We start from the raw sequence: 21508 nt of genomic DNA on the forward strand, positions 1-21508 counted from the left end.
TCCAGCCGAATGTTTGTATTGGTTTCCAGCTGAAGGCTCTAGAGCATTATCATGTGGCAAGTCATTAGATGCTTCCCATTCCACCTGTTTCTCCTTAGTTTGGGGACTTATTGTTCCGTCATGCTGTGACACTATCTGAGTTGGATGTTCTATACCAAATCCTTCACTTTGCATGTAATCCATAACTTCACTTGCAATTTCTTTAACTTCTCCACTACTAAACTTTTTTTCTACTTCCCCTTTTGATTTCTTATTTTTTGTATTGTGAAGTTTTCCATATTCAGGTGCCTTTTCCTATATTTCTCTTCAAATATATTTGGTGCTGCTTTTTGTATTGAATACATTTGTTTTCTCCTTTGCATAAATATTGCACCATATCAAATATAATTTCCTTTCCCATGTCTATATTTATTTTTCAGATATCTCCCATTCTACCTGTTTTTCCTTAATTTGGGCACTCATTGTTCCATCATGCTGGACATTACCTATGCTGGACTTTCTATGCTAAGTCCTTCACTTCACGGGTATTCCATAACTTCAGTTTCTATTTGCTTAATTTCTACATTACTAATCCTCTATTCTACATTCCTCCATTGAGTTCTTTTTTTTTTTGTATTGCGAAATTTTACATATCTGAGTGCCTTTGCCTGTATTTCTTTTCAAATATCTTTGGAGGTACTTTTTGTGTTAATTAGTCTGACTTTGTCCTTTGCAGATCTGCTTTTCTTTCCCATGTCCATGTTTCTTTTTTATAACATTTAAAAAAAAACTCTGGGTTTTGTTCTTTATATTTTCACACTTCCTCTGTTACTTCTTTTTGTAGATGGCTCAAAGCTGCTTTGTCTATGTATTTTTTTCATGTATCTGTTGTACCAATGAAAACAAATTTGCATTTGAAGCTTTTAACAATTTTTCTTGTGCAAGTATTTTTATTTCTGTAATTTCTTTCTTTCTATCTGAGAATCCTGGGCTTCTTGCTTTATACTAGGGATATATAATTTCATCCATATCCTCAATAGTCCACTCTGTCACCTTTGTGGCTCATTTTTAGCCTTCTATACTGAGGGGGCTGGGGGCATCCTTCCTTCTAGTAAGAGCTTACTGTTATTGAAACTGTTTTATACTTTTTATTGAAATCTGCATTATTCCGTGAGTAGATGATTGTGAAATATATTATGCTTGTTATTTTAAGCCAAAAATATCCAAATGATTAAGTAACAGTTGTCACTTAAAAGAAATACGATTTACTTACATGTAAATCATAATTAGAGAGCTTTGATTTCCAGTAAACCTTTAGCTATCATTATTTGGAAAATAAAGTATATATCAGCCAATTCAGTAAAAGGAACCACCACTCCATTTAGCTTTGGAAAATGAATGTAGGCTTTGTTTTTTAGACAAAGTAAGTGTTCTATATAAAAGATTATAAAGAATGGCCATCACAGAATAGTCCTAACAAATACTATGATCAATTTTAACAGGTTCTAAATGACTTACATTAACACAGATAATGACAAAAGGTTTTTTTATGCTTTCAAGCAGATTTATTATAAAAGTCATGAGAATGTAATCTTTACATGGTTAAAAAGAAATGAAAATTTAACCCTATCAAATGCTTTTACACCCTCAATTGTTAACACAAAGTTAGAGTTCATATGACTGATCCATAACAAAGTATGTTTACTAATAGTCTGATCATTTATTTGCCTATTTTCTTTAAATCACAACTGAAATAAGGAAATAAGAACAGACTATAAGTATTTGATCTATCTCCTGGAAATGTAGCATGCATTTTATCTCAAAGATAATAAAGGCTAATGGAGGACAATTATTAAGGTCTAACAATTCAGTATTAGTTTTATGTATAAGAGCAGTTTTCAGATGATTTATATATACAGCTGATGTCATGTACAATTCAACAGTTACTGATTATTTCTCTAGACCAAATTGAATGCAGTTAAATTCTCCAAACACAGAAGGACCAGAAAGCTATCAACATTATGCAAACAATCAAACATTAAGGATTAAACCATCCTTGAAAAAGTTCACAATTCAAAAGCTTGATAAATAGAAAAACAACTTTTTGAGAATTACCATTCCAGAGAAAAGGCTAATCATGCTGGAAAGATAATCTGAAACTGGATATAATTTTAAAATAATAATTAGTAGAAGGGGTACAACTTTTTCACTTTAACTTACATTTTCCATCATGCCATGATAGTTCTGTATTTTGAAATATATAGCTTAGAAAGTTTGACAGTATGAGCATCAGGTGATCTAGTGGTGGGTGAAGACTAAACACTCAAACTTCAATTATCCAAGGTTCAACTCACCAATGATCAGAGTTCCTCCACAGAAAATCACTGTCAGTCAGTTGTGCCGGAACTGATTCTCTTTTTAAGAGAATTTCCCCCTTGGTCAAGTTGGTATGACTGTGGGGTTGGTATAGATAAGGTTGGAGGTGTGGGGGTCTTGCCCCCCCCCACGTTGGGGGTGGGTGCTGGGGGGCTTTCCCCCCAGCAAAAACATGTAAAGAGTGTTTTTAATAGAATTTGTTTTTTGGTGAATGCAGTTTGGATTCCGATCTTTGGTGCATTCACTTTCGTCCACTCATATGGAAGCATGAGTGTCACACAAGGCCCTGTTGTGGGTGCACTAAAAAATTAGTAAAGAGGGAATATTTGTTTCCAAGCTGATCCCTTTATTATAGAATTAACTCTCATTTCATGCTAGAAATGATTAGAACTTCATGTATTTAAAGTACTTTTTCTAGGCTGGGTAAGGTGACATAAATATAGCTTCAACTATAAGGAGTACATATTCCTTGATGGTTCCATAACTAAAATGCACGTAAAAAATTTATGAAACTATGAGGGAGAAGAGACTTTGACTGTATATTTATGGTAGATGAAGATCCCTGCACTGTCCAAATGGGGGCTGTGCCACTCACACTCCCCTGCTAATTATATATACTGCCTCTGAGATCACTCAACATTGGGGAAAGAGCAAAACCCCAGAGCCTGTTGTATCATGATCTTGCATGCAAAACAGTTGATAGGCAGAAAAAAAAAGTGTTTTCTCCTGCAGACTGCAACTGTGTGTATATACTCATGCATGCATGTGTGCTTGTGTGTAAGCACACCTATGTGTGTGCATGTGTATGTGTGTGGAGGAGGGAAATACAGAATAAGATGAAGTAATCTATACATTTTGCCCATCACAATATCCTCTTTTTCAAACCTGTCTTTCTAAACTGTACTAGCAGGCCATTATGACTGACATCTTGTGAGATAATTACAAAGTTTTAATTTTTGGTGCAGATGATGTCCTTTTTTCACTATATGTCTTACCAGTATGGGAAAGAATTTTTTTTAAATATATTTTAATTTTATTTTGCATTACTGTCAGGCTGGGGCCATGATAGGTTGAGGATCTTCTTTTAGTCCTGTTTTTCAGGTAATATTAGTGTGCTGAGTATATCAAGTTGGTGCAAAAGTCAAGCTCAGAACTTGCTACTTTATTGTATTGTTTTGTTTCCACCAGTAAAGACAAGTATGCCTTTTGTTTTCATTTTCTGTGACTAGACTCTCAGACACCATTCATGCGTCTTGGTTGAATTCTTGCTTTTGTTTCATTTTAGTGATAGTAACAGGCTGATGAACGTCCTCTGTCTTGAATGCAAAGCATATTCTGGCTATAGTCTGACTGCAGATGTTCATATATAATAAGGATAAGTAATCAGTCTGCAAGTGAGATTAGTATCAAGAGATAAAACATTGTACCAGAGGTTGCAAAATGTAGACTGTTGAATGGAAAAACTATTCAAAGAAGATAGGAAATAAACTGGTGAAAGGAACAAAATCTGATATTACAATTATTCAGACTGTAATATACCACCAATTCTGTTGAATATATTGGGCAAATATATTTCAAATAATACTGGCATGCATAATGAAAACTCACAACTGTTTTAGACTGCATAGTTGTGAGATGGAACATCTTGATTACAGCAAAAAATAATGTGTTCAAGAAGTATCTGAAAGCAGCAGGCCGATAATCCCAGTACGAGCATTAGTTGGACATTTCAATTACAACTGTAATTATTTTGTAACTGGGTAAGTGAACAAATACTTTTCAGACCATTTTAAACTACTACCCAGGGCAAATTTACAACACAAAAAGCCAATATATGGGCACTTTTTCCAATCAATTGGTTTATTTTTAAAATATATAGGGTCTAGACACAGTGCCTGTAAATCATGATTCATATCAGACAGTTAAGCAGAAAGGCATAACCTTTAAGAACAGAGCCAATAACTGTTCATGTCATATAGATGGGACAGTCATTCTTTGTTTGTGTTATTCATGAAATAATCCTAACAGAAAGAATAAACATTGCAGTTTGAACTGAAATTTATGAGGCTTACTTAAAATGGAAAACTAAACTTATAGAAAAGGATTGGACAGCATAGGTTCAGTTACTGCAGTTTAATTTTCATATAGCACCATTGTGACCTAAAGTTACAAGAGCATTTTTTTCATTTCATATAGTAAAACGTTATGGTGATCCAGGAAAAAGGAAAGGATGAAACTAATTAGTGAAATGTAAAACAGAAGGGGGCCAGTTTAGAAATCTGTGCCATAATGTCAGTAGCTATGTGTACACTTTCAAAACTTGAGACCTGCAAGAGTGACTATGAGATAAAGGTGTTGAATCAAAACATTTTATAATGGACGTTTTCCTGAAAAAGATCAAGAGGCAGAAATAAGACTTAAGAACTTATGAACTGAATGGTCACTAGAAAAATATAGTCAGTATCTATTAAAATGGCAGTTTGGAAGACATACACAGAAGATGCAGCTTAATATCAAAGGAGTACCTTAGAGAGTTCAAAAAGGAAGATTGAAATTCTTGTTTCTCTGGAAAAGATTATTGCTACTCTTAGGTCCTAGTAAATGTGAAGGTATCATTACAGTATATTTTCAAGATGAGTACAGAAAATATAATAACTACCAGGGATTTTGATGATTGTAGAGCATATTGCTCTAGATTTTAAAAGACAATAAAGAGGGCATCATTCCTGGTTTTAAGAGAACTATGAAGGTCAATAAAACAGTGATTGGCAGAAATAAAGTCTGCAGTATGGCATTAGGCAGTGAGTACATTTTACACAGCAAGAATCCTTTTCTATATATAAAATATTCTATTAAACATTTTCATAACCATAGATACATTACAAAAATTGAAACTTAAATACAACTACAGAAAAAAAGAACTCTGGAATACCATTGAATAAAATGATATACAAGACTCTATGACATATATTAGTTCAAGATATTACTTTTATGAAATAATAGAAAAACACATCAGAATGCAATATTTCCATTAAAGACCATTTAACTACCTTAGCACAATGTATAAATGCAGTCATTAATTATTCACTTAAAATAGTTATAATCCCAATACTAAAAATTGTCTCAACTTAAAGTTATTGCAGTCATATCTTTTTACAAGATGTAACATTAAACAAATGTCTTTTAACCATACAAATTATTTTTGTTATAATTGATTCAACTGTTTGTATCTGCAAGTCATATCAATATATGTCTAATCTTATGTGTTAGTGCTCACAGTATTTTTGTGATGCAATCAAACATATTAAATAAGATAATTTATACTTCATCTATGTTATTACCAATATTATTTTCACAGCCAGAACCTAATATATTCCTGAGAAAGGAGTTCCTATTCTCCTTACATGTATCACATCCAGATAAAGTGTGGTTCAATTATCCTCTCTTTGTTGACAAAAAATATCTGAGGGTTCAATAGGTACCTGATTTTTTAAAAACTTGTTCAAACATACTTTTTGGATTTCAGGTTTTTACTTTATATGACTAGTTAACATCTTCCTGTTAGATATCAATGACAAATATATTGAGTAGTGTCAGCTAATATCTATTCAGAAAGTCTATGCATAAAGTCGAGAGTATTTTCCTCCATTTAAACACATCTGTCCTCATTTTTCCAAAATGTCTTAATTACTCCTTTGATGCTTAGTAAAAAAGTTTCTAGGACAACAATACCCTTTTCCAAATAACCATTCATATACTTCAAAATATATCCATGTAGTACACAGTCAATAATTTTCTGAGTTGTAGATGTAAAATAACATCACTTTCCATTTATTTATTTTTCATTTCTTTCATTGTAGATTTCATCTGTGTAGTTACTAATGTAAACCAGTTAATGAAGATCCTGCTAATTGTAGTCGCTTCCTTTAATGGTTTAATTTCTTTCATTAGATAGTTTTCAGTGCAATAATGTTAAAGACATAATTGAATTCCTAATAATTCATATGCTTTAATTATTATCCAGTTCTCTTTTTTGACAACCAAATTCCCTTAAAAGGGTTATTATACTGTTCATTTTAGGATAATTGGTGTTAGCAAAGGTTTTATATAGTTTCTATAATGCCTATCAAATCTTAACAGCCCATATATTGCTCCCTCAATTGTTATTTTTAAATGTATAATTTGTTCTTGCCAAGTGTTGTTGTATATAAATATTGCATTATATGAGTTTTAAGTATATCACATTCTCCTCTTTCTTATTAAAAAAGTGATAATTTTCTTTTTTCTGTATTTATTGTAACTTTGTTTTTGTTAGCATTTTATTCCAGTGTTTGCAATACATATTTTTCAAGTTGAACAATTTAATGTAACAGTAAGTCATCTGCATAGCAGATAATACTTTTTGTCAATGTTTTGGTATATCTTCCTGTACCAATGATACTTTTTTTCTAGTATTTACTTCATACAGATTGTGAATAGCCAGATCACCGATATGCAGCCATGATGACTCCTTTATTTAGAAGGAACATTTCAGTATACTTTTTCTTTAATGCTACTCTAACCCTTTCCTGGTTATTTACATACAACCCTAAATGCTGGTTATCAAATAATTTCTGGGTACTCTCTTATGTGTGATGTCCCATAACATTGTTCTACCTTCAGTGTAAAATACCTCTTTGAAATCAACAAACAATACAAATACTCTTTGGGTTCTACACTTTATAGACTTTTTTTCAATGAAATGTTGGAAAGCAAAGCAGGCTGCTTGTGATAACATATCATCAATGTAAACACGCTTTAATTTATACATTTCCAATCCCTTAATATCACCATTTTAATTCTTGCAATAGAAGAGATGTACATATATTTAATGAATTATCAGATAAAGGTATGTGCCTGTATATTATAACTATCTCTTCTCTAATAAATTGGGAATATCAATTCCTTTTTGCATGTAAATGAAATATTTAACCTTTTTAACATTTTTAAAATCTCAATTATTCCACTTTTAAAAAGTACATTAGCTATGCTGTCAGGCCCTGACGCCTTATTATTATTGTCATTATTATTATTATTATGGAATTTATTTATTTGCTTAGTTTCTACAAAATTCTAGTAATCTTTTTAGTTGTAAATACTCACTTTTTCCTCTATTTGAGATTAATTGTATTCCTTGAGTTTCATCTACATTCCTATTCTTAAACTTATCTTTATATAAAGACTATATATATATATATATATATATATATATATATATATATATAGATATAGATATATAGGGTCTATATTATATTTTTGAAAGTTTCAGACATCGAACACCATATGGTCGACACCATATGAGCGATGTTTGAAATTTCGAAAATATATTAAAAAAATAAATAAAAAAATATACTTACCTAAATACTGTAGGCAGGGGGAAAGCCCCTCTGCACAACAGTCCCCCACACCTCCACTACTTAAATATTCCTACTCTGGGATCGCACTGCATTGAAGTAAAGGGAAAATATTCCCTACGATGCTTTCCATGTTACATGCGCGATGTTTCAACAGTTCGACCAATCGGGTTCGCTCAATACGCATTCGCTGTTTACAATTTTCAATCACACGATATGAACCCGATATATATATATATATATATATATATATATATATATATATATATATATATATATATATATATATATATATATATATATATATATATATATATATATATATATATATGTATATATATATATAGGTTTACCTTTATAAAGCTGAATCACAGTGGTACGAATGCTCATATGAGTGACTCATGACCATGAAAGTGAAAACAGCGATAGTCCTTAATGTTCGAAAAACAGCAAATCGAAAAGCAGATTCGCTGTTTTTCGAACATTAATGTCGAACGAAAAAAAAAAAGAAATGCTGTGCTGCACCCCCCCACACTCCCCTACTTTAATATTCTAACTCCGAGATTGCACTACAGTGGGGAAAGGGACCATTTTCCAAACTCCACTATAGTGCAATCTGCCTCACAATGTCAAATGTGCAATGAACGAATTTCACTGTGCATTCGCTCATTGCACATTCAAACCTTTTTTCGTTCGGCGTTTACAAACTTTGCAAACAGCCTTTCGAATAATTGCTGTTCGCCCGAGTGTGAATCGCCTTTCTAAAGATAAACCATATATATATATATATATATATATATATATATATATATATATATATATATATATAGATATATTTTATTTTTTTATTTTATTTTAATTTATTATAGTTTATATGCATATTGCTGTACAAAATAAATTGCTATAAGTAGATGAGAAGTTTTAGTAAATGTATAGTATAAGATGTTTTCATTGCAAAGGATCATTTTGGCTGGATAGCAATGTAACTTTAAAGTTCTGTATGTTATGACATCACTTCCTGGTCTAGTAATTTTTGGCTAAATATTTAAATGGAGAGTTTTTGGAGAATGTTATCTGACAAGTGCACTTATATGTATTGTTTACTAAAGTTTCTTGGTTTTGGTAAGTTGCAGTTTGACATTGTGTTAATTGTTTTACTCTGTTTAGTGCTTACATTATTATCATAGTGAATTTTTATTTTACTTTGTTCAGTTCCTATGATTAACTAATCGATTACTCATCAGTGATTATTTGAGAAAAATGTTAATTTAAAATTCCCTTAGTTCCCTTAAAATATTGCCAATTAAATTATCTCTTTATATAATTTTCAACAGGATTTTGACCACATTTCTATGTCCTGATCTCTTATTCTTTGCCCTTGTCAGAACAATTCAAATAATTTTGAAACTCTCCAGATTTTATGTTTAGAATACTTTGTTATTGTAATATCATATTATAATCCATCTCCAGGTTTACTTTGGAATATGTCAAATATTTCAACTCATTCTAGTGTTTCTTTATTTGGCCATCCTTCTTTTTACTAGAAGAATGTATGCATTAAAAAAATAAAAATGTCATCTTTTATCCTTAGATCTAGTAGGAAGGAAAAATCTGCTTTTTGAACAACTTTAAAGCTTATGTTCTTAATTGCTTGGCATAAGTAATTATAGCTCCTTTCAATCTTAGAGAAATTGTTCTTTGCACCCATATAGCATTCATAATTAGCTGCAGAAACTGTGTCCTCCTTTGGGCTCCACAATTCTTGAACATTTAGATTGCCATCTTTATAATATACTGCAGAAAATCCATATTTTCTTTCACTTTTTTAGCCCAGCTATATTCTCTGATATTGTTCACAGACCCAATCTGAGATATCTTTATAACTCTGTCAATTAACCTTTTTCTCTTGACAACTAAAATATATATATATATATATATATATATATATATATATATATATATGTGTGTGTGTGTGTGTGTGTGTGTGTGTGTGTGTGTGTGTGTGTGTGTGTGTGTGTGTGTGTGTGTGTGTGTGTGTGTGTGTATATATATATATATACTCTGTCACATATCGTCTACTCAGAGGCGATCTTTGCTTAACATACAAGGCCATGTCAAACCCAGAGCTGTTGGACATGCTACACTTAAAGAAATCCCAATCCCTCAGAGTCACACGCTCCAAGGATCTAAACCTTGTCATCACAATAAACAAAACATGCTGGAGGGATGGGTTCCTGACCAAGAGACTCCCCAGACTCTGGAATAGATTGCCCATACATGTCAAGTAGAGTGCCTCTTTGGTCCTCTTCAAAAGGAACCTTGACAATTGGATGGGAGAAAGGAAATTCACCCCGGGGATCACGTCAGTCGCCCTGCTAGACAGGGGTCCAGGGAAGTAAATCATGTGGGAAGAAATAGCCAGGGAATTGTTATGGCTAGGCTTGTATAGGCCCTAGGGCTGATGGCCTAGTACCAACCTATGAACCTATGAACCTATGAACCAGGGTTTCTGGACTCCACACAGTTTTATTTAACACAAATTGTTAAGCGCTTTCATCGATCCAAGTTGACTTCATCAGAACAGTTACTAGAAGGAAAAAAGGGAATTTAAATTGGCTAAAAATAAACATAACAAATTTACCTCTTCATGTTGCAATTGCTGGAGTGACATTTTTGACCACTGATGTTCAAGATTTGTTTTCTTGTATCCCTAGGAAGGAGGGGTTGGAATATTTTGAAGAAATTATTTTTGCATGTTCTAAATTGCAACATGAAGAGGTCAATTTATTATGTGAGATTATGGCTCTTATACTGGATAATAATTTTATTTATTTTGAAGGGCAATATTATCAACAGACCAAAGGGGTGGCTATGGGGGCAGCTTGTGCCCCCGTTTATGCTAATATTGTCTTGCTAGGACGGGAACTGGAATACGTTTTAAGAGTAGTTTCATTTCTGAGATTTTGTTATATAATAGATTTTTGGACATCATTTTTATTCTGTGGAAAGGTGATAAAAAGAGAATACTAGGTTTTATTGAATATTTAAACAGTACCACCTCTTTTTTAAAATTTACTTATGAGTACAATGACAGGAAAATACATTATCTGGATACCACTTTTTCTAAAGAAGAGTGGAAGGTTTTAAATCTAGAGTGTATCGCAAGAAGACCTTTTGTAATGCATACCTTCATTTTAACAGTCATCATCCTCTGTCTCAGAAAAAAGTATTATCAAGGGGCAGGCTATAAGGACTCATGAATGACCTCACAAAAAGAGGATGTTGAGAATGAATTCATTAACTTGAGGAATATGTTTGTAGACAGAGGGTACCCCAATAATTTGGTTGAGACTATTCTACAAAGAATCCTTGATGGAGGGGGGAAGAGATAAAAGCCACCTTTAGGCAAAGGACCCTTGAAAGCACAGGAAGTGAGTGGTGCATCTATTTAAAACCCCCCACCAATTTTGCACAAGCATGTGTTGTACAATACAGTCCCCTATATAGCGGGGTGAAAAATATTTTATATAAAAATTGGAGCATTTTTAAAACTAATAATGAGATATCTAAAGTGGTGAGTGAGAAGCCTGTTATTTCTACTAAGGTGGGTGCCAATTTGAAATTAATCGTAGAAAACAAAGGTGGCATGGGAGATCAAAACAATAACGATGGTACCAAACCATGTGGGTGGTGCCCTCAGTGTAGTTTTATTCTGCAGATACCTTTTGTTACCATATCTGACAGAACTGAAACTACAGTGTTTTTTTAGAAAGGGAAACTGTTTTAACAGAATTATGTACCTTGCAAAATGTAACACCTGCATGGGATTTATGTTGGTAAAACAGAGAGAGCCCTCAAATCTAGGATTTACAAACATTTATACGACCTAGAAAACAAGAAAGAAACAAATGCCTTGTATAGGCCCAGCATGTTATGTGAGAATTTTTCTGGTTTTAAATTTGCTATTTTGGACACGGTGCAAATAGACCTGAGAGGTGGGGATTGGAAGAACATTTTATGTAAAAAAGAGTTAATGTGGCAACTAAGGCTAGGTGCTAACCTGCACCCTGGTTTAAATGATTTTATACATTTTAGTTCATTTGGAACAATCTGTTGAAATAATTTATTTATAGTGCATAAATTATTTGTATTGTCTCATGCATTTTATAATGGTGATGAAAATTTATTTTTTTAGACTTGTCAACTTAATTTTAATAGTGTAAACTGACTGGTTTATTTTTAGCCAATAGCTGATTTTAACCTATTTAATTTTTTTTCTCCTTGTAGTAATTGTTCTGATGAAGTCAACTTGGACTGATGAAAGTGCTGAACAATTTGTGTTAAATAAAACTGTGTGGAGTTTGGAAAACCCACTGGTGCCTTTTTGGTTTATCTGTTCTTCTTTTGCACCATTGCACCCTTTTTTGGGTTGCATATTATCAGTGCTTGCTGCTGACTTGCATCACCAAATTGAGTGTATGTGACTAATGTATGGAAATGAAAACATACATCATGATCCAAATGACTCGACATAACTAGTCATGATCCACATGTAAAGAACAAGTAAAATGAAAGACATTTGTTACAACTGAAGATGAGTATAAAAAAGGTATAATAGGCTGACTACATGATAAATAACTAGTATACTTGTTATTTGAATTCCTGACATTGTTATTCTCAAGTTTTAAAAAGATAAAAAAACCTATGGCTTATTACCTATTAATATGAACTGGAATTATTTTAGTTCATTATCAATGGGATACATATTATGTAACCATCCTTAGGGATGGTTATAAACTGTAGAATTCTGAATCCTCTTATATTAACTGACTTTTTTAGCATTTCTAGGTATAGTTTGAGTTCAAAGGGATTATCTAACGTTTTTTACTTCAAGACTAATAAGTAGCTAAATTACATGCATATAAGGATATTAGTTCTTATTAAGTTTTGCTCTTTTGTTAGAAGTGTAGACATTTCTGAAATAACCTTACCTTACAAACAAAACAAATATTACAGGTACATTAATTTCTTTTCTACGTCCTTTAATATTTAATACATATACAGTTTTAACTCAATCCACTTTTAAAAACAAAAGAAGAGGAGTTATGATGGAAACATAATGTGTTATTACCTCAAATCATTTATAAATATGAAGACCAAAATGGATTATTGTCTCTAGAAGTCATAACATATAGTAATAGAATATGGAAACTGGCCAACTTCTGTCAGTTTCCAGGGATGAAGGTAAACTTAGCCAAAGAGCTCTTAGACATAATTATAAGTAAAGGCAAAGGCAATTTAGTTATAGGAAGATATTTCAATTGTTAATTATATGAAGCAGATCCTAGCACTTCTAGAAATAACTGCATTGGCAAAAGTCTTAAACAACTGGCTAGAAATCTTTAAACTTAAAGACTCGTTCAATATAAGAGACAGTAAATATTCAAGTTTTACACACTATTCCTGCCAAAATGGTGTTCATACCAGAAATTAAAGAATTTTAAATTCAATATATTAATTCTAAAATATTAATGCTCATATCTTAAAATTCAAAGTAGATTTTAAAAGATTACTACTAAGTAGAATTCCTGCATACATTACCAAATTAAAAGAATTTAAACCATGAGTATTCCAAGTAACTGAACTAATAATACATGATTTGGGACTCATTTAAATATTACACACACACACACATGCATATATATATATATATATATATATATATATATATATATATATAAATATATATATATATATATATATATATATATATATATATATATATATATATATATATATATATATATATATATATATATATGTATGTGTGTGTGTGTGTGTGTGTGTATGGGTCCGCTTCTAAATCTTGAAAGCTGATAATCTTAAAATTCAAAATAATGAATCCAAAATCTTGAAAGTTCAAAATACTGAAAACTCAAAATATTGAATTTCATAATATTGAAAAAAACTACAGGATACTAACACTGGGTCTATATTAGATGAACAAACACTAAAAATGTCAAATACAACATGCTTGACAGCTTTTAAGTGAACATTCATCTAAGCAAAACCTCAGAATATCGAAACAAGGAGTTCTGAAAACTTTTAGTTGGCCAGCCATCAGGAAGCCAACGGCTGGTGGCTACAATGTACTGTACATCATTACAACCCCCCCCCCAAAAAAAAAACAAAAAACCCAAAAACAAATCGACAAACAAAATAAAGTGGGGGCTTTACCCCACATACACCCCAATGTCGGGGGTTGTGCCCCCCACACCCCCTATTTAAATATACCAACTCCAAGATCACACCACAGTGGAAGACTGTCATAACATTACACAGGGTGAACACTGAGACTGCACTACAGTGGAGGACTGTAAGGATGGTGAGAAAGGGTGAACGTTCTGACGTCAGCCATTGGCTTCCTCATGGCTGGAAACTGTAACTTTTTGAAACTCCTTGTTTCGGCATTCTCAGGTTTTGCTTAGATAAACGTTTGCTTAAAAGCTGTTGAGTATGATGTACTCAACATTTTAAGGATTTGTTCATCTAATAGGGAACCACTAACACTTATATGCTCCACCAAAAGTACATAGAGACACAAATAAAAGACAAAGGCAAGCCCCCCCCTGCACCCCCCACACCCCTGTTACTTAAATATATCAACTCCAAGATCACACTTTACTACACTAAGATGATTTATGTTGTTGTATAGCAAATTAAAAGGGAAGATGACTAAGGTTGCAACAGGCAGTCATGAAGCACATAATGGTATGTTTGCTATTTCTTTTGTGGAGTGCGATCTCAGAGTTGATATATTTAAGTAGCAGGGGTGTGGTGGGCACAGGGAGGCTTGCCCCCTGCTAATAGTTGGAGAAGAGTAATATGTTTTGTTATGTAGTTGTGCTTAATATATTATAAGTGTTGGTGTACTTTGTTTTTTCAATATTATGAAATTCAGTATTTTGAGTTTTTAGTATTTTGCACTTTCAAGATTTTGGAGTCAGTACTTTGAATTTCAAGATTAGGAGCTTTCAAGATTTAGAAGCAGACATATATATATATATATATATATATATATATATATATATATATATATATATATATAGATATATATATATATATATATATATATATATATATATATATATATATATATATATATACGGCAAAACCATAACATGGTATAAAGGAAAAGTAAATGAATGGAATGAAGGTTTGGCAGAAATACAGAACAAATTATTAGAAGCTAAATCCAAACTAAAAGAAAGAGATAAAATATAAGAAATGATACAGAAAAACTGCATAACAGATATTCAAAAAGTTTATTCCATAAGGCATCCTTACCAATGGAAAGACTGAAGTAGTTCCCTATGATATGTCATGAAAGTATACACATAATTTATCAAAAATAATGAACATACAAACTAGATATAATCAGATTTTAGAAGTATTGAAAACTCAAAATAAAAAATATGTTCAGATATTGGTGAATATTGAAAGCATTTAGACAACATCATTTATTATTTAATCAAAAACAAGGACACATAGAATGATTCTCCTATAACAGAAATAACATAATTTATTGATCAAGCTCTACTAGAAAAAAAATCTCTCCTGAACTTAAAAATAATTTACTTAAACAAATTTGCCTTAAGGAAATCAACAATAAAATAAAACAACTTAAGCCAAACAGATTTTTTCTCAGAGATAGTATAATTTCAGTTTTTTTTTAATCATTCCTCAAAACATTATATAATTTCTTCATGAAATTCTAATAGAAATTCAACCAAAAAAAAGAAGATTCTTCCCTCATGAAAATACTCATTAGTAACTCCAGTACTTAAAAAAAATAAAACCCACAGTTAGGCTCATCTTACAGACATATCATTATTAAATACTGACTCAAAATCTTTATGTCTATCTTCTTCTTCTGGCTTTTCCCAGTTAGGAGTTGCCACAGCAGATCACCTGTCTGCTCATGATTGGCAGTGGAGTTTTACAGTGTTAAGTTGCCAGCCTGGCACCCAACCTTCCACAGAAGGCACACACATGCAAACACTCACACCTAGGGTGAGTTTAGAGTCTCCAATCCACCTACAGCATGTCTTTGGTATGTGGGATGAAACCGGAGCACCCGGATGAAACCCATGCGACCACAGGGAGGACGTGCAGGCCCCACACAGAAGGCACCCCAGCTAAGGATTGAACCGGAGAACCTCTTGCTGTGAGGCAGCAATGCTAACTATTGCACCACTACAGCTGCCACCAACAAAATCTTTATGTCTATACTAGTAGATAAATTAAAAGAGCCCTGATGCATATCAACAGAGATCAAACAGGCTTTATATACCAAAGACAAATTTTTGATAATATTAAAAAAACAACAACTCTTACTGGTATTTAGAAGCAATGAAAAACAAGAAGCTCTTTTCACTAATTGTGATATTAAAAAGGGCTTTGATTCTTTAAATTTGAATTACCCATTTAAAGTATTAGAATTATATGATTTCCTTTTACAATTTATATCTCTTCTAATATATATGGGTCTACTTTTAAAGCTTGAAGTTTCAAAACTTTGAATTTCTTATGGTTGAGACCATAAGATTGAAGTTTTGAAACTTCAAACTGTTTAAATGGTGATCGCTATACAGCATGGAATGGGAAATTTACCTCTTTCCTTGCTGTAGTGTGATGTTGGAGTTGGTATATTTAATTAACAGGGGGTGTGCCCCACCCTGCAAGAATGTACAAAAATTTTTTTTATTTATTTATTTTGTTTTTGAAGTTTCAAAGTTTCAAAACTTTCAATCTTCTGGTCTCGAACATAAGAAATTCAAAGTTTTGAAACTTTGAACTTTAAAAGTATATATATACATATATATATATATATATATATATATATATATATATATATATATATATATATATATATATATATATATATATATATATACATATATATATATATATATGTGTGTGTGTGTGTGTGTGTGTGCATGTGTGTGTGTGTGTGTATACATATCAGTAATAAAACTTATAAATTTATGTTAAACTCTGTCCTTTTTCTTCTTACTCTATTCCTCTGACCAAAGGTATGAAACAAAGATGACTGCATCTCATATCCTCTTTGTAGTAGTCATTGAAATTTTACCAAATAGTAATAAGTTCCAACACAAAGATAAAAGGAATAGAAGTATCTAACAAGTATAACTCTAATATTATGCTTTTTTTCTTATGACATTATGATCACCACATTAAATTCTGAAGAATCATTAGAAGAACTACAACTAGTCATAAAACAATTTGAAAAAAATCTCAGGTTTATACTTCAATAATATAAAATCAGAATACATGTTTATTAATAAAAATATATTACAAATTACACAGAATAATATCACAGGAAAGGAATTAACATCTTTATCATACTCTGGTATTACTTTTATGAAAACAGAGGAAACCAAAGGTGCAAATTATGAAAAAATCATATATACCATATATACATTAATAACTATATAGAAAAACACATCACATTTGAAGACAGATTACAAATAATCATTATGATTTTATTTTCAGAAACATTATATATAATCCAAGCTTTAATATCCCGCAAATACAATTAAAAAAATAATAGTTTATTACTAAGCTTTCTCTGGTTTCTGAAAACAACTAGAAGAGCACTTCAATATCATTTCAAATCCTGGGACTCTGGATGTATAGATTTTTCAACTTTAGAATTCTGTTCAAAAGCAGTAAGGTTTAAAATGATATTTAACTGTCTGGATGTTGATTACAATGTAAATTGGAAAACCCTGTACTTTATGCTTTTTAATGCCAAAAAAGTGAAAACAGACAACAAATATAATATTGTTATAAGTAATACTATGTGGCTTTATCAATGTGACTATTTTCAGTACACTGGGGCACATTCTGTAAAGCTCACATTATGCCAATATCAGCTCAAAACTTGTGGATAACATAGTAATATTTTAATGTACAAGAAACTCAGAACAGCTCAGTACACAAAGGAGTATTGCAATATCAACAGCGCACTCTAGAAATGTGTAAATAAGATGATCACAATTCAAGAATTCTGATAGTTGTGTAGCTATATATGTATACAAATCTGTACAGTAAGGTTAAGAACAGGTACAGAATGTAATTGACTCCATTATGATAGGAAAAAAATAAACAATTTCCCAAAGTAAGCTGCATGACATTCATAACATAAATTTGCAAGAGCAGTTGGAGAAACATCTCAGACAACTATGGATATTTATGTATGTTATCCACTAACTTAAAATATGTGCTTCAAAGCTGCAAGGCTATTTTAATATATATATTTACATCACTCTTTACAGTAAACTGAGATGCAACTACAGATATCTCCACAATACATGTATCATTAAAATATATCACCTTGGATTTATAGATTCTGATGGAATTCACAAATGAATAGATTGTACAGTCTGTACTCATTGATTTATATGAGCAACCAGAACATGTCTGTTAAAATGAGGAGAAAGTGATCTGACAATATTGTGGACAATAGGCAAGCTATATAACAAGGATCTGTGACAGGCAGCATGATATTTGGCTGATCACACATCAGTATAATGAGTAAAATACTAAAAACAATGTGATCCAAGGAGATGGAAACAGATGCAATAACAATGTTGACCAGCAGACCATGCTCAATATGAACTGCTGCATTAAAATGGGTATCTGCTCAAGTGTCCATCAACCTCAGCTATAACAATGTTTCTATAAAAAACACCCAGGGTTTTCAAGGTAGATGCATTATCAATGCTGAACTGAGGGGCATACCACACAATCTATTAACAACAGTGCAAAGATCAATATAGCAAGTTAAACAGTCATTCAGACTGTAAATGGGAAGCCTATACACAACAAACTAATCATAAGAAAAAGTAAGTCAAACAAGTATAACAAACTATAATCACAAACATTAATAAAAACACTTACAACTGTTTATTAGCAACAGGTTCACATGTGACAACTATACCAACCCAACTGTTATTTAGGTTGTGGAGAACATTTCAAAACATGTGTGCTAAAACAATGGCTCAGTGTTACATAAAATATCAGCATTGTTAGACTTTATTCACAGTTTTAAGCACAGCTACTGCGTAATGATTTCATTTAGTTGTTGATGCATGATGGGTATTCCTGCATTCTAATCAATATACATGTTATTGTAAAAATACAAGTCTGTAAACAGGAGAAGATGCATTTCAGTTCATAAAATAGGTAAAATAACATACCTGTCTCCCTCCTCTGATTTTCAAACCTGTGCATCCACTCCATAAAATCTTCCTCGTCTGAGATCAAAAAATAAAATATATGAATAATGTATTCCTCAAATAACACTGATATACATTTCTCACTACAGTTTGTAGAAATTTATTTCTGAAGAACATTAGATAACCACAATACACAGTTGACATTTTTATATTCAGGTGTTAACTTCTTTGAACACAGATGTGAGATTCAAACCTGCAACCGCAATCTACATCCAGACTCTAACTTTGAAAATTACCTGCTTACCCAACTCATATTAACTGAAAAAAGTATGTTTTGCATGCAGTGAAAAGAGTTTATGATATGACATCATCTGAATGGGGGATGTTTACCGAAAATTATCCTGGCTTATGACTGCAAAGCATGAACACATGCTGCTCATGTAACTAAACAGCTGGAAAAATGCATTCATGTTATCACTGTGTTAAGAAACATTAACATTAATGGAGAGCATACATCCCTCAGGCAGTGTGACAGTGTTATGCAGCATACAGCTTCTGTGACTGGGATCATACATGTTGCTGTACATTATGGGCATAGTAAGATATGTGTGAGAACCATGATATTCCTTGTTAAATTGTACAACACTAGGAAAATACATGCATCTTCTGTTCTTCATTTAATTTGTCAGTCTGGCCATCCCAGTCTCTCAAAATTTGAGGACGAAGTTGTTCTACTATTGACTTTAAAATTTTATGAGAAAACAGACCTTCATATCACTTTTACAAAGTATACAATATTAACCAAAAAAATTGCTCAGACATATAACAAGATTTAACAAAATGTACTGCCTCCCATTGTTAGATAGCTAATGTTAACAGAATGCTACTGATTATGGATATCTTAGCAGGAATTTGACAAATAACCGAGTTATTTACAGCTACGCCCAAAATATACATCAATATCAATAAGTGTAATATACTTCTATAAATAAATCCTATAGGTATATTAAAGCAAGATAACAGCTTGTGATATATGTGTCTTCTCTCTTTGTTTAAGCACACAGCATGCCAAGATATAGACATGTTGGTTGTTTGGTTACAGTCTGAGCTACCAGTCAGCACATGCTATTCTTACAAAAATAAAAACAGGCCCTCAAGCTGATCTTATCAGACCATTATGGATTACAGCCATGTTTTTAGAAATTCTAAGGCTGTATCAGACAGTCATTACCACACACAACATGTACTGCAATATGGTTCATCCAAAAAATGCTATGAGTGAAGTTAAAAGGTACAGATATATATTTCCCCTATGTGGATTGGAACCCACAGCACACCAACATTTAGACATGCTGGCCAGTTGCTTTACAGGCTGAGATAACATTCAGCAAGGATTTCATGTTAGAAAATAGGTACTGCATGTGTTTATTAGAACTCCTGCAGAAAATGGATGAATGCAGAAAATGCAAACAATTTTGGGCCTTTTATTGTAAAGAAATAACAGCTATCAACACATAACTAAAAATATATGTGTAAGCAGTTGAAGAGGCATTACTTTTTTAAATCTAATAAATATACCTCTGTAATTGTTTAGGAGGAAGGATGCAATATATGTGTTTTTATTCTAATGTGTAATTGTGCAATAGGGGATACTGTGGGACTATAATGGAAAACTACAAACTGCACAGTCATACATGGCCTAGCCACCATTGGCATCTGTGATGCACAAGGACAGTGGATATGTGAAATCATGTAGTTAGATGTAAAGCATATGTACATCTGCAAAGGAGACAATTATGGATATTTTCCACATTATTAAATAAATTAACACCATGGGATTTGGATCGTTAAGAGGAATACCATGTCCTCTTAATTATCTCCATGTGCTAATTGTCACAGCAGCTAATACATGCTTATAAAAACATATATCTGATCTATATGGGACAGAGAAATATCTGTAAAATCTGTAGCAATGCTCAGGTATATGTAGAGCTATGAGACTTGCTATAGAAATCCACAGGCTTCCTCTGCACGTCAGCAATTGTCCTTTGAAGATCTTCTGTATCCTTCCAATGCAGATCATCAAAGATTCACAGATTCACAGAAACTTTACTGTCATTTAGGAAACACAAGTGCTACCTAAATGAAATTTCAAGTGTCAGCTCTTCTACATGAAAAAACATATATAAAAAGACAAGACATGATAGGCATTAAAGAAAAGCAATAACTATAGTACATAAGTAAATGACTGATAGCTGACGCACATGCTTGTGCACTATTTATATATACTTGACAACACTGACTACCTGATAATTACACATGAAAAGAAAAGTACACGATACACAGAGGTGAGATTGGGTAATATTGCACATAAGGAAGTGATTGGAATTGCACTTGAATGAGAATATATTCATTTTAGTGTGCAATAAATAAACAGAATTCCTGTATAAAAAAAGGAAAAAAATGAGACCGCACAATCTATTTTAGTTTTGATAC

This window comes from Protopterus annectens, chromosome 1.part2, assembly GCF_019279795.1.
Source record: "Protopterus annectens isolate FY-2018-M chromosome 1.part2, PAN1.0, whole genome shotgun sequence".
Classification (NCBI taxonomy): domain Eukaryota; kingdom Metazoa; phylum Chordata; order Ceratodontiformes; family Protopteridae; genus Protopterus; species Protopterus annectens.